This window comes from Oryzias melastigma, linkage group LG5, assembly GCF_002922805.2.
Source record: "Oryzias melastigma strain HK-1 linkage group LG5, ASM292280v2, whole genome shotgun sequence".
In the NCBI taxonomy this organism is placed as follows: Eukaryota; Metazoa; Chordata; class Actinopteri; order Beloniformes; family Adrianichthyidae; genus Oryzias; species Oryzias melastigma.
Window position 1 is genome coordinate 26,140,344 of NC_050516.1, and position 11,152 is coordinate 26,151,495.

Consider the following 11,152-nt stretch of genomic DNA (forward strand, 5'->3'; position numbering starts at 1 on the left):
TTGTAACTCCATGATGTAATTCAGGGATTTTGGTCCAGTTTCTAAAGTGCAATGTGAAAATAAATAAAACCAAATGATGGTGTTGAGCTTTATGACTGATCCTCATCCAGTCAAAGCAAACCCATTTTTGTGGTTTGAACGCGGATATGTCGAAGTCACAAGGCAGAAGTTGATTTTTCCTCAGTGAAAAACACAAAAAAAAAAGAGGGAAAATGGTGTTATGTCGAAGGTTTGTTCTGAACGACAGTTAATTGTTATTTTTAAAGTCTTTGATTGAAGCCAATTTAAAAATGTCAGATTACATATTTCATTCAGAATTTTTTTTATGTTTTTGATCACAGATTCTAGTAATAAAAACACTTTGGAACTGTAGAAAATGTAGCGTCTGGTCGGCTCATTTGGCTGCATGCAGGACTGGGGCATGGGAAACCAGGGTTCGTTTCCCTGGGGGTGGGAAGAGCTTATTCCAGTGTGGGTCCTTAGGCAAGATCATAGACATGTATCATCACTGGACGAAGCGGGGTGTGACGTCACCCATAAAAAATTGCCCGACCTCCAGCTCTCATGAAATCAGGCCAAATCAATCAACATTTTTTTTTAAATTGGTCCGAATCACGTTTCCATAGCAATTATAGCCACCAATCACCATTTATAAGCTTGTTTGGAGTCCACAAGAGAAAAATGTACCAGAGTGAGAATTGTTGTTCTGACAAATAGAATAATAACTGTGTAATTATCAATAGAAGTCTAGGATTTTGGCTTCTTTTGGCTTCCTGTTTGTACCATGAGGGGGGAGGGGTGGCACTGTCCAGTGATTATACAGTCAATGGACCAGATCTGTTACGCTTCTGGCTAACAATGAAGCCACAAGAGGGCCAGAGTCTGAGTTTCTCTGTGCCAGTCCTCAACTTGGAGAACACAGTGTTGTGTCAGGAAGGGCATCCGGCGTAAAACTTTCTGCCAAACCAAAATGTACGAATTAGTGAAAGCTGGGTCACTGTGGTAACCACTGAAAATCATTTTATTAAATTTAATTCCTTTACAGTCACACTAAAATCCTCTTTTGATATATTTTCATTGTTCCCAGTAGACTTTTAATTAATTCCTTTAAATTTAAAAAGATCTATCGTTTTCTCGAACACTGATTAATTGTAGAGAATACAAGAGAAAACCACGCAGATTCATCCCACTCATCACAGAAATAATAAAATGCTTCGATTAAAAGAAACAAATAAAAGCAAAGACACACTTAAGTCACATGTGATTCAGTAAATATAGTGATTATTAACTAGTCAAGTTAAGCTTGATTTCATTTCTATCCGTTTCTTTAGAGCTGAAGTAGTTCGTCAGAAATTCGCCTTTGAGATGTGGGTAAAAGTAAGTCCACCCTTGCTTCCCATCATCAAACCCTCCTATTTGTCATTGGGATGGGTCTTTAATTTAACATTAATTGATGCAACACCTCCATAAAAAAAATCTCTTTTAAAGAGTACAAGATATTTAAAGTTTATACTGACTAATGTTGTGGTGTTACAGTAATGCAAGAATCTTCAGTTTTTACATCTTTTTTAGCTGTTTCTTTCACCAAGCAGAAATTTAGCTGAGTCGGTTCTTTTTCTCTACTTCCATCCAGATGTTGACCTTCCCAATGAACTAAACATCACTCATGTGTTGCTCCTTTTCCTCCCTCCTTGTATTCTTTCCGGCAGTTATCTGCTAAACCAATATTTAAGGGTTTTTAAAATAAAAGATGGGTGCAGAGAAAGGAGTGTCCAACAAATTCCATGAACCTCTCCTTTCATGAACCCCGTCTGTTCAGTTTCATAACTGTGCTGCCTGTGGCATATATATATCTTCTTGCTTCCTCTCAGTGAGAGCCTCTCAGGCCTGTGGTCACTGTGTTCATCCAGTGGCTTGCAGGCTCCACCGTTGCTTGTCATCTTCCAGAGCGAATGAGTTGTGGGGTTTTTTTTTCCACACACCAAAATTCAAGCACATGTAAACACACAAATATACATGTATTTACAGTCTCTATTTGTCTGTTTCCTCCTGTCTTTCGGGCACACATGGGAAGTATCTACGCCTTCCACATCCATCCAGTGGAGCCCCTCTGTCTCTCTTCCCTCTTTCTTTTTTTTCATTTTTCCACCTCCGCTTTATCCTCCTTCGCTTCCAGCTGTGTTATACAGCAAAGAAATATAAGTAGCACCAGGCCAGCTATAAATATGCCTGCCCACCCAAGACTGTTAGGATTATTATTTTTCTTATAATCACCGTGGTCATTCTATAAACCCAACAGATTATTATCTGGTTTTTGTTCCTTGGTGTTGGTCTCTCTTTCAATGGTTTGTTGCCAAATTTCTGAACACGATTGTTCAGAAATTTATAAAGACAGCTAGTTTCCAGTAAATATCAAATATTTTCCAATTGCTTTAGGGATTCTTTAAACTAGGTAATGATATTGAATTCGACTAATAATTAAAGTGCTGACTTTGTAAAAAAAAGTTGCTACGATCATCTTCTGATCTATTGCAAAGGCGTTCCCAGTGATCTTTTATCAATAATTATGCAGTTTTTAGCAGAAAATCGCAACACCTGTAGTTCATAAGAAATTCTGAATTGTGGGCGGGGCTGTTGGTCCAGAGTAAGCCCGCCCCTCCCTCCTAACATCCATCTGTTTACACTTTTTCCTGCTAGCTTAAAACCCCTCACAACCCCTAGCTAACATTAGCGGTGCAGCAAAAATGGCAAGCAATATTGGGGCTATAAAGTCCAGGAATACAATTTTTAGCCAGACGCCAACTAAAAAGAGGAAAATGAAGACATACATAGATCTAGGGCTATCGATAATAATTTCCAGAATCGATTTGATTCGATTCACCAGAGCCTGGATCGATTTGATTCTGATTTAATCCACTCAATTCGGTTCAATTCAATTCAATTTTGAGTTTACACAGTTTACACATTTGTTTAGAAATACATTAATATGTGTTTGAAGATATTAATATTAATCTGATACTGTTCATATACTGTCAAATTTATCATTGAAATAATGAGATTGTTAATAGCATACAGTGTTACATGGTTTTTCAAGCGGAGAAGCTTTAACAAAAATGTTCAGATCATTCACATTGGAAAGATTGTTCTGCTTCTCCTGGAGGGCATTTAAGTTTGGCCACTAGGGGGAGCTTGCGCTATTTAAGCACATTTTTTTCAAAAATAATAAGCTAAATGAGCAAAAAACAGTGCTTTAGACCACAAATGGTTACTTCATAAAAATATTTTCTTAAAAGAGTTTGGAAAATCATACCTGTGAGTATATAAAGTTGTTCATTTAGTCAGCAATGTGTGTTTAGGTCGACTGAGTGTTAGCATTAGCCATCCTATGGGAAATTCCATTAAACATTAGCATCAAGCTAGCAGATTTTAGCTTTATGTGTTTGATCAACCTCTACTTTTATGGATTGATTATTGATTCTGATTGATTAATCGATTTAATCAGCCCAGCCTTATATGGATGGATTTGTCTACAAGTGGATACATCAGAAGGGAGCGGCAGGGAGCTTGTGGCTTGCCGTAGTAGTAGCTTCTATGTCACACTTAAAAGCTTTTTCAAACAGAGATCTTCCGTCTGCTCCTGATTCACAATTAGAATACAAAAATACTCAGAAATGCAATTTTAAGCTTAATTTTCTTTATGTATCATCCATCATCAGAAAAATACCACAAGAACCTGTTAAAAACACAATTTTCATTAGAGTAAGTCTTGGTTCTGAATGACAGGGTCTTGGTTGTCTTGAAAATGGGTGTTGGGCTCCTACATGTTTATAGATGGAGCATTTCTGCCTTGGACTGCAGCTGGAAACCAGCTGTGTGAATCAACCTTCCTCATCTGCTTTATTCATCCGTCCCCCCTCCGCTCCTCCCTCATGTTTCCTCTGCTTCTCCTTCTTCAAAGGTTCAGAAAAAAAACACTTGTGGCTGGCACTTTACATTCTGCAGAGAGGCTGAAATTACGCTAAAGTAGTAAAAGAAGTAGAGAAAAGGAATGATTTTGATCCTCGGTAGACAGAAAAAAGGGTGTGTGTTGGGGGAAGGTAGAGAGTCTGGAGGTATGGAGGGGGGAGGGAGGAGATGAGCGGGGTACAGGAAACCACAGGTATGCAGAGGATGGCGGGTGGGTGGCCTGGAGGGACGATAGGGAAAAAGTTGGGTCATGAAAAAGCGAAGGAACAGTTCGTTGAGCTGAAGACCTAACTTTAGGGATTCACGCTTGGAAGCGGTACATCTTCACAGAGATGTTGTTCGAGATCCCTGAACTGACAAAAAAAACCCCAACTGCGTTTGAAAAAAAAGTGAAGCAGCTCAACGGCCGGCTGTACAACACCGAGCTTGTTGAGGCAAATGAAAACAAGTAGAGGTGAACTGCTCATAATCCTAAGGCAAACACTATCGAGTTACTTACTGATGAAGCAAACAGTGATTAAACAGTAATCACGGCTGTGCAGCTAAGGCGCTAAATGGTACTTCATGTTATTTCTTTAATAGTGTGTTGGACCGGAATCGCTTTGCTTACTCGTCATATTTATATTAGAGTTTGCGCATAAGCCTGCATGCTACTCCTAGCATAAATATATGCTTTCAGGTTGCCTAAACATTGTAAGCTTCAGCAAAACCCCAAGGCTTGGTTTGCTTCCATTGAGAAGATTTCACATCCTGTTCTTCAGAGCCCCAATCTGTCATCAGTGTCTCTTTCTGTGTTGCAAAAAGGGATCAGCTTTTCATTCTTCCCTATACTGATGAGCTGAGAGCTCCAGCAAAGAGACATCGCTGTTCCTCACATCACACCTTGGGGTGCGAAGGCACACAGAGGAGTTGAATCTGGGATTATTGTGTTGACTACATTGAACAACAGTCTATACAACTATATTATATAACTATAAAACACTTTGAAGAATTTTTCTATCACAAAAACAAATTTGTTTATTCTTCTGTGTAATAGAATTCTTTGTCCGTTTGTTATTCCTCCTCTAAGATGTTGCATAGTGAAGCTGCTTACTCTTTGCTAAAGTTTTCACGCCACCCTCGGCAACGCACATTCAAGAGACCACTTCCAATGAAAAGTCTTTGTAAACACACCTAAATGCGTGTTTTGGCTTCTGCACTCAAAACTCTCATGTCCACGCACATTTTTAAGACTGTTTTTGGGCAAAAAATGCACAGCCATTGAACACACATTGAGGTCGAACGTTGACCAATCAGGACTCAGATTTGGTAGTGATGTGTGGATTGTGTCCCTTTTAGTTCACGGAAGTACCAACTGTTTGACAATTGGTCATAGAAAAAAAATAATAATTGAGGTTTGTGCGACGCATATATGATATATATTGGAATAGAGCTGCGAAAGAAAAACCCTACAGCAATATTTGCGTGATTTTCACCGCTTCGTCATTTCACACCAAGCCTCTTCCAACTGTAGGCGGCAGACATGCGCTAGGAAACAGTAGAAGAAGAAGAAGAAGCCCCTCCCTGCTTGTCTTATGTGAACACCTTGTGCTAACGCACATTCAAGAACCTGTTTTCAGCGCATTCTTGAATGTGCATCATGTAGTATTAGAAAGACTTAACTAGATTTCATGAAAGCCAACTTACCAGGCAATCTGTACCGATCCGTGCTATAGCACAACTGTTTTCACATTACAACTCTTGGCTTGAGTTCTGTGATCTGGGTCTGAAGATGCAGATGTCACTATTTCACACACACCAAACAGTAGCTTGTAGTTTGTATCTTTTTTTTTTTTTTTTGGTTTGTTTTCAATCAATAATGACATAATAAGCGAGAAGGCTCTAGTTTGAATCCCAGCTAGACCTTTCTTGGTGGACTTGTGCATGCGTGGATGTTCAAGGGGACTGTCCTCCCACTGTCCAAAAATAGGCTTCATAGGTTAATTGGTTACCTTAAAAAGTGTTCCTAGGTGTGCATACACCTGCAACAGACTGACGATCTATCCAGGGTGTATCTCACCCTATCCCAACAATAGCCTGTGACCCTGATATGGGATGAAGTAGGTTAACAAAGTAGATAGATGGATGGAAAGCTTTTGAATGTTTTTGGCAAAAGTACAGAATCAAGCAATAAAATGAACCAAGCATGCAACTTACACCTTGTTTCCAGTGAGAAGCAGTGCGGTACGGTCCGGTTTGATCTGGTATTTTAAGCATTTCCGTTGTTATACAGTTACGACCAATACCTCTTGAGGGCCCTCATCCATTCATAGGTCCATTGAAAAATAGAACGGGACGGTCCGGGCAGAGTCGCTGTCGCCACTCGCTAGCGATTCTGTTTTCCTCTTTACGGCGGTATTCTTCTTAGCCCCTCGCAATCTTCTTTCAAACAACATTAAATTCCTGTTATACATGATGTACAAAAAGTAAAGACAGAAAAAGATTAGCTGCTGGATAACCTCTATTGTGGCAATGACGCAAAAACAATAAGATTGATCTTCACCGCGCATGCACTGTGAAAACAAACCGCTCAGTAGGAGCGAGGCTTAACTGAGTGGAAGGGTTCGCCAGAAATACCTGGTCCGTCCCGTACTAGTCCTCCTGTACTGGATTGCTCAGTGGAAACGAGGTTATAGTGACTTGTGTGAGAATACTCTTTGTAAAGAAAACTGCTTCAATGATAGAAGTTAAGAAAGCCACAACAAGAAAAAAGAAGACCACAAAAGCAGTAGATTTAGCTGGATTTAGGGATTGGCAAAAAATAGACAAAAATCTTGCACAGTTGATTGTTAGGGAACATTTTTTATTAACTTTAGCCTAGCCTAAAAAATGATGATAATTGAAAGGAAAACTGCAGGGTTAACCACTGAGATGAACATCCAGTATGAGGCCAGCTTCCATTGTGGGATTTTGCCTGGCCCAACTTTATTACATAGAGCTATGACAATTTATGATTACTAACCAATTTTACAGTTCTTCCCACTATTGTTTGCAGTTATCCAGAACATATTTCATAAAAAACCAACCCCCTCAAAAATTGATGTTGTATTCTATCTGTGTGTGATTTAATTTAAGGGGTGTTACTATGCAATAACAGTTTATCAAGCAAGTAGTGTTTTGTTTGAAATTGGTTAATTTAAGATGATCACTATGTAACCTAATGGGTTTGTGTGTCACTCCAGATTAGATATTTAATACTGCAGATTATTTATCTTTTTTTCAAATTGTAGTTGCATTTAGCAGGATGAGCCCTGCACTTGTTGTGGAGACGATGATCATAACAGATGATAACTTAAATTGAAATTATTTCTTTCTTTTTTTTTTGAAGAGATCCCCTTAAAAAAAAAAAAAAAGGACTTAATAACTTTTGACTCCAACTCAAATTTTATTTTATAAGTAGATGTGACATTAATCCCCTCGTAGCCAGTCAGGGAGTAAGGCTTATTGTACATTACAGTGATGTCTCCAGTGCCTTTTAGTGGTCACACCATCGGCCCCCATCACATTACAGCAGCTGTGAGGAATTCAGAGTCGGGGTAAAGGGGGTAAAAAACCCTGAGGAGGGTGAATGAGGAGGAAGGCAGGAAAAGAGGACGGTCTCTTAGGGGTGGGGGGTTACAAAAACAAAGCCAGGACTTAAAAACAAAGTTTACCACTAAAGGAAAACAACGGGACCTGAAAAAAACCAATGTTAGAGGAGAGAAAGAAAGAGGAGAGAAGAAAATGAGGTAAAATCTGAGCTGGGGTTGGCTGGAGAATCCAAGCCCCGCCTCCTTTCTCCCCCCCCATCCCTCCCACGCTTGCTCCGACTCCAGCCTTAACACAACAGAATCCCCCACAAGCCCGGCCACATCAGGAACGGCTGGCTACATTATAGCTGCCATTATCGTCTCTCAAGTCATAACAGCCAGAGAACACCCACCTCGACTGCTGCTGCGCCAGGAGGGGGAGGGACGGAGGAATGAGCGGGGTGGAAATGAGGGAGAAGGGTGGAGGCAGGAGAGAGGGAGCCGGAGATATCTGGAGATACAGAGCAGTGGAAAAGAAGGAAGATGACAGCGAGGAGAGGCGCAGAGGGTGAAGGAGAGAAACAAGAAGCAAACATTTTCTGAGTGGTGTTTACACTCACAGCAGGCAGCCCCGAAGATGTTTCATTTGGACTGTTTGGTGTGCCGTCCAGCTGATAGATTGCTAGAAAGACTCAAGTAACAGCATTCTCATCTGAGATTAAAGGAGAAATGAGGTTAAGAGGAAAAGGGGGATGTCATTACATGCTGCTTTTCAAACTGGCTGAGAAGGCAGGAGTGGGGGGCACGCCAGAGCCCCAGTTTAGAATTACACCCCAGAGAAGAGGAGTGGAGGAGTGGGCAGGATCAGACCTTTTGTCTGCCGTGACTAGTGACCTGTGGAAATGTCTGTCTTCCACGGAGACTTCCTCATAAGAGGAAGGCACTTTATGGGAATTTTGCAAACAGCCAAACTGGGCAACCTTAAACAAGGTTTGTCTTTGTGCACCACAAACCTGAGAACAAAGTGAAAAAAAAAAAAACTTTAAAGACTCTTGTGTGAAAGATGGAAAGTTCAGCTGAAGGTAATCCAGTGCAGAAATTATGCTTTTTTAGGCTTTTATTCTTAAAATAAGTAATTTAAAAGACCAATTTCAATTAAAATGATGTTTTTCTAATGATATATAACTGGATGATCCACTTACAGCTCGAAGGTCTGGAGAAACTACTTTATTTCAATTAAAAAATAAATATTTAATGGATTAAATTAATCCTCTCCAACCTTAAACACTAAAAGAACTACTTGGTCTAGTTTCTTACAGACTACAACCCACAGAGAGACACATTATCATTGAAAAATGCACAATATTTATGCTTTTTGGCAACTAAGCATTTATTTGTAAATTTAATTTTAACTACTACAATTGAATTACATCAGTGTCTGTGTTTCTATATATAACCGTTATAACTTATTTTACTTTTGACAGCAGATCACACTAGTTCCTTTCAAAATAAAACCCACTCTGTGTCAAAAAAGGTTCTCCTGCTGCAGCAGCTTTTCTTAAATAAAAAATGCAAGGATATTTTTTTATCATTAGTATTTTGGTGTTTTTTCTTCCTTTAAATCTCAAAAATAGACAACATTTGAGTAGAATCTACCTATTTAAAAAACTCAAGGCATTTCAAATAGTTTTTATTGAATTTATTGAATTTTGATTGAAAACACACAACACTAAATCATTTTCAATCACGTTAAACTACAGTTGTTCAAAACTTTAGCCACTTTAGTGTAATTTACCAACATTAAAAAACTAACCACTTTAGAGACTTTTATCTGACTAACTATCAATTAAAAAATCTAATGTAAAGAACATTTTTACAGAATTTCTGACAGTAAAATTACACTTTTTTGCTTAGTTTCTTCACATGTTAAAAATCTAATCAGAAATGACAAAACTTAAATAACTAATCTCTTATGTTTTCATTAAAGCTAAAGCTGCAATAAATGGATAAAAGAGTCACATGTGGCTCCGGAGCCACAGGTTGCAGACCCCTGTACTAGTGCAAATATTTGTGTAAATTCTTACTAATTATCCTAAATTTAAAAGATCTATGTATAATTATGTGTTTCTTTTGTTTGTCTAGATTTGATTAATAGTAATAAACCAATTTAAATTTCTGTAAAATGTTTGTCGTGTTTCAGCACAGCAACAAACCTGAGTGTTTGAACTGGGAGGTTTTGGGTAAAGGAGGCGGCTGGACGCTCTGTCCTCATCCTCAGCCCATCTAGCCGTGCCACAGCCCAGCAGTTTTGTTTGGTCAGCAGTTTGATTCATGGCCTTGGGGGTTTTTAATATGCCGCTACCCCATCTCTCTCAAACCCAGCACCACAAAATTACACCAGGGAGCAATCTTTCTCGTAGTTTCTCACAAAAAAAGAAAAAAACTGACCTTAAATAGCACAACGCCAAGACACCTGTGTCAGCATTGTGACCAAAATCATCCATCTGTAGGCTTTAGAACAAAATCCATATATTCATGTGTACAGTTCATGTATGCATGGAGTACTTTTTATTGTTTTTTGCTATGCGTGACTAAGTGCTGTAAAAAATTCTGGCTTATAGTTTATGGAGTTCCAAGTTTTTGTTGAGTAGTCAGATTTTTGTGGTTAGGAACACAAGTGTGAATCCATATATTATTGCATCAGTAAATCTGTAAATACATGTGATAAACATTCCTGCACTCTTTCAGCACAACATACTACGTGGTGCACCATGGAGAACGACGAGACAAGGCAGTGATAATCACGTTTTTTCAAAATGTGAAGGAAATTCAAGTTTGTTTTTTTAAATTCCATGTATTTATATCTACAGGTGAGCTCATACTTTATTCAACACCTTTTACCATGTACAGACACACACGTGCCGCTGCAAATACACTTGTCAGCCTCTACACACACCTGCTACAGAGCTTACAGAGCAGAACGGTTCACTGTGACAGGCTTGCACGCATGTTTCCCGTGTGTTTGTTGGCTACTGGATCATTGTGCTACCTCCCATCAAGTCTGACAGGTGTGACAGCTAATGTGTGACTATGTTTGTGTGTGTGCAGCAGTCTATCTCAGCCCCCCCCCTTTCTTGGTATTTATTAGTTTTGGACAGCTGAAGGACTCGGCAAGATCTCTATTTAGCACTTCCTCCCAATTATCGTACACATACCCAAGGGTCGCTCTGAATATATGCAATCAGTCGCAGACCGCCCACATAATTTAGTCACTCGCAGACCTCAGGACCAAATCCCCCCCTTGGTGGCTTGTGGGCTTAAATAGGTCCCTGCTGCCCTTTTAACACTTGTGCTACCACATAACAGGCCTAGCAACCTGTCGCGCTGAAACCAAAGAGCTTTCATGTCCAGCAGACAGGAGCTTTCCCAGTTTAGCTTCGAACACTTGTCCCGTTTCAGCCAGGGAGCATTTAGAGTCCACAAACACAATTAGAAAGTGGTTCAAAAGTGTTTCATCTACATGAGAGGCTGCTAACTTTTGGAAACCTTTTTGACCTAACATGAATGCACTTATGACAATTCTTTTTCAAATTGGTGAATGTAAAATCAACTGGATTGTCTTTTTTTTTTTTTTTTTT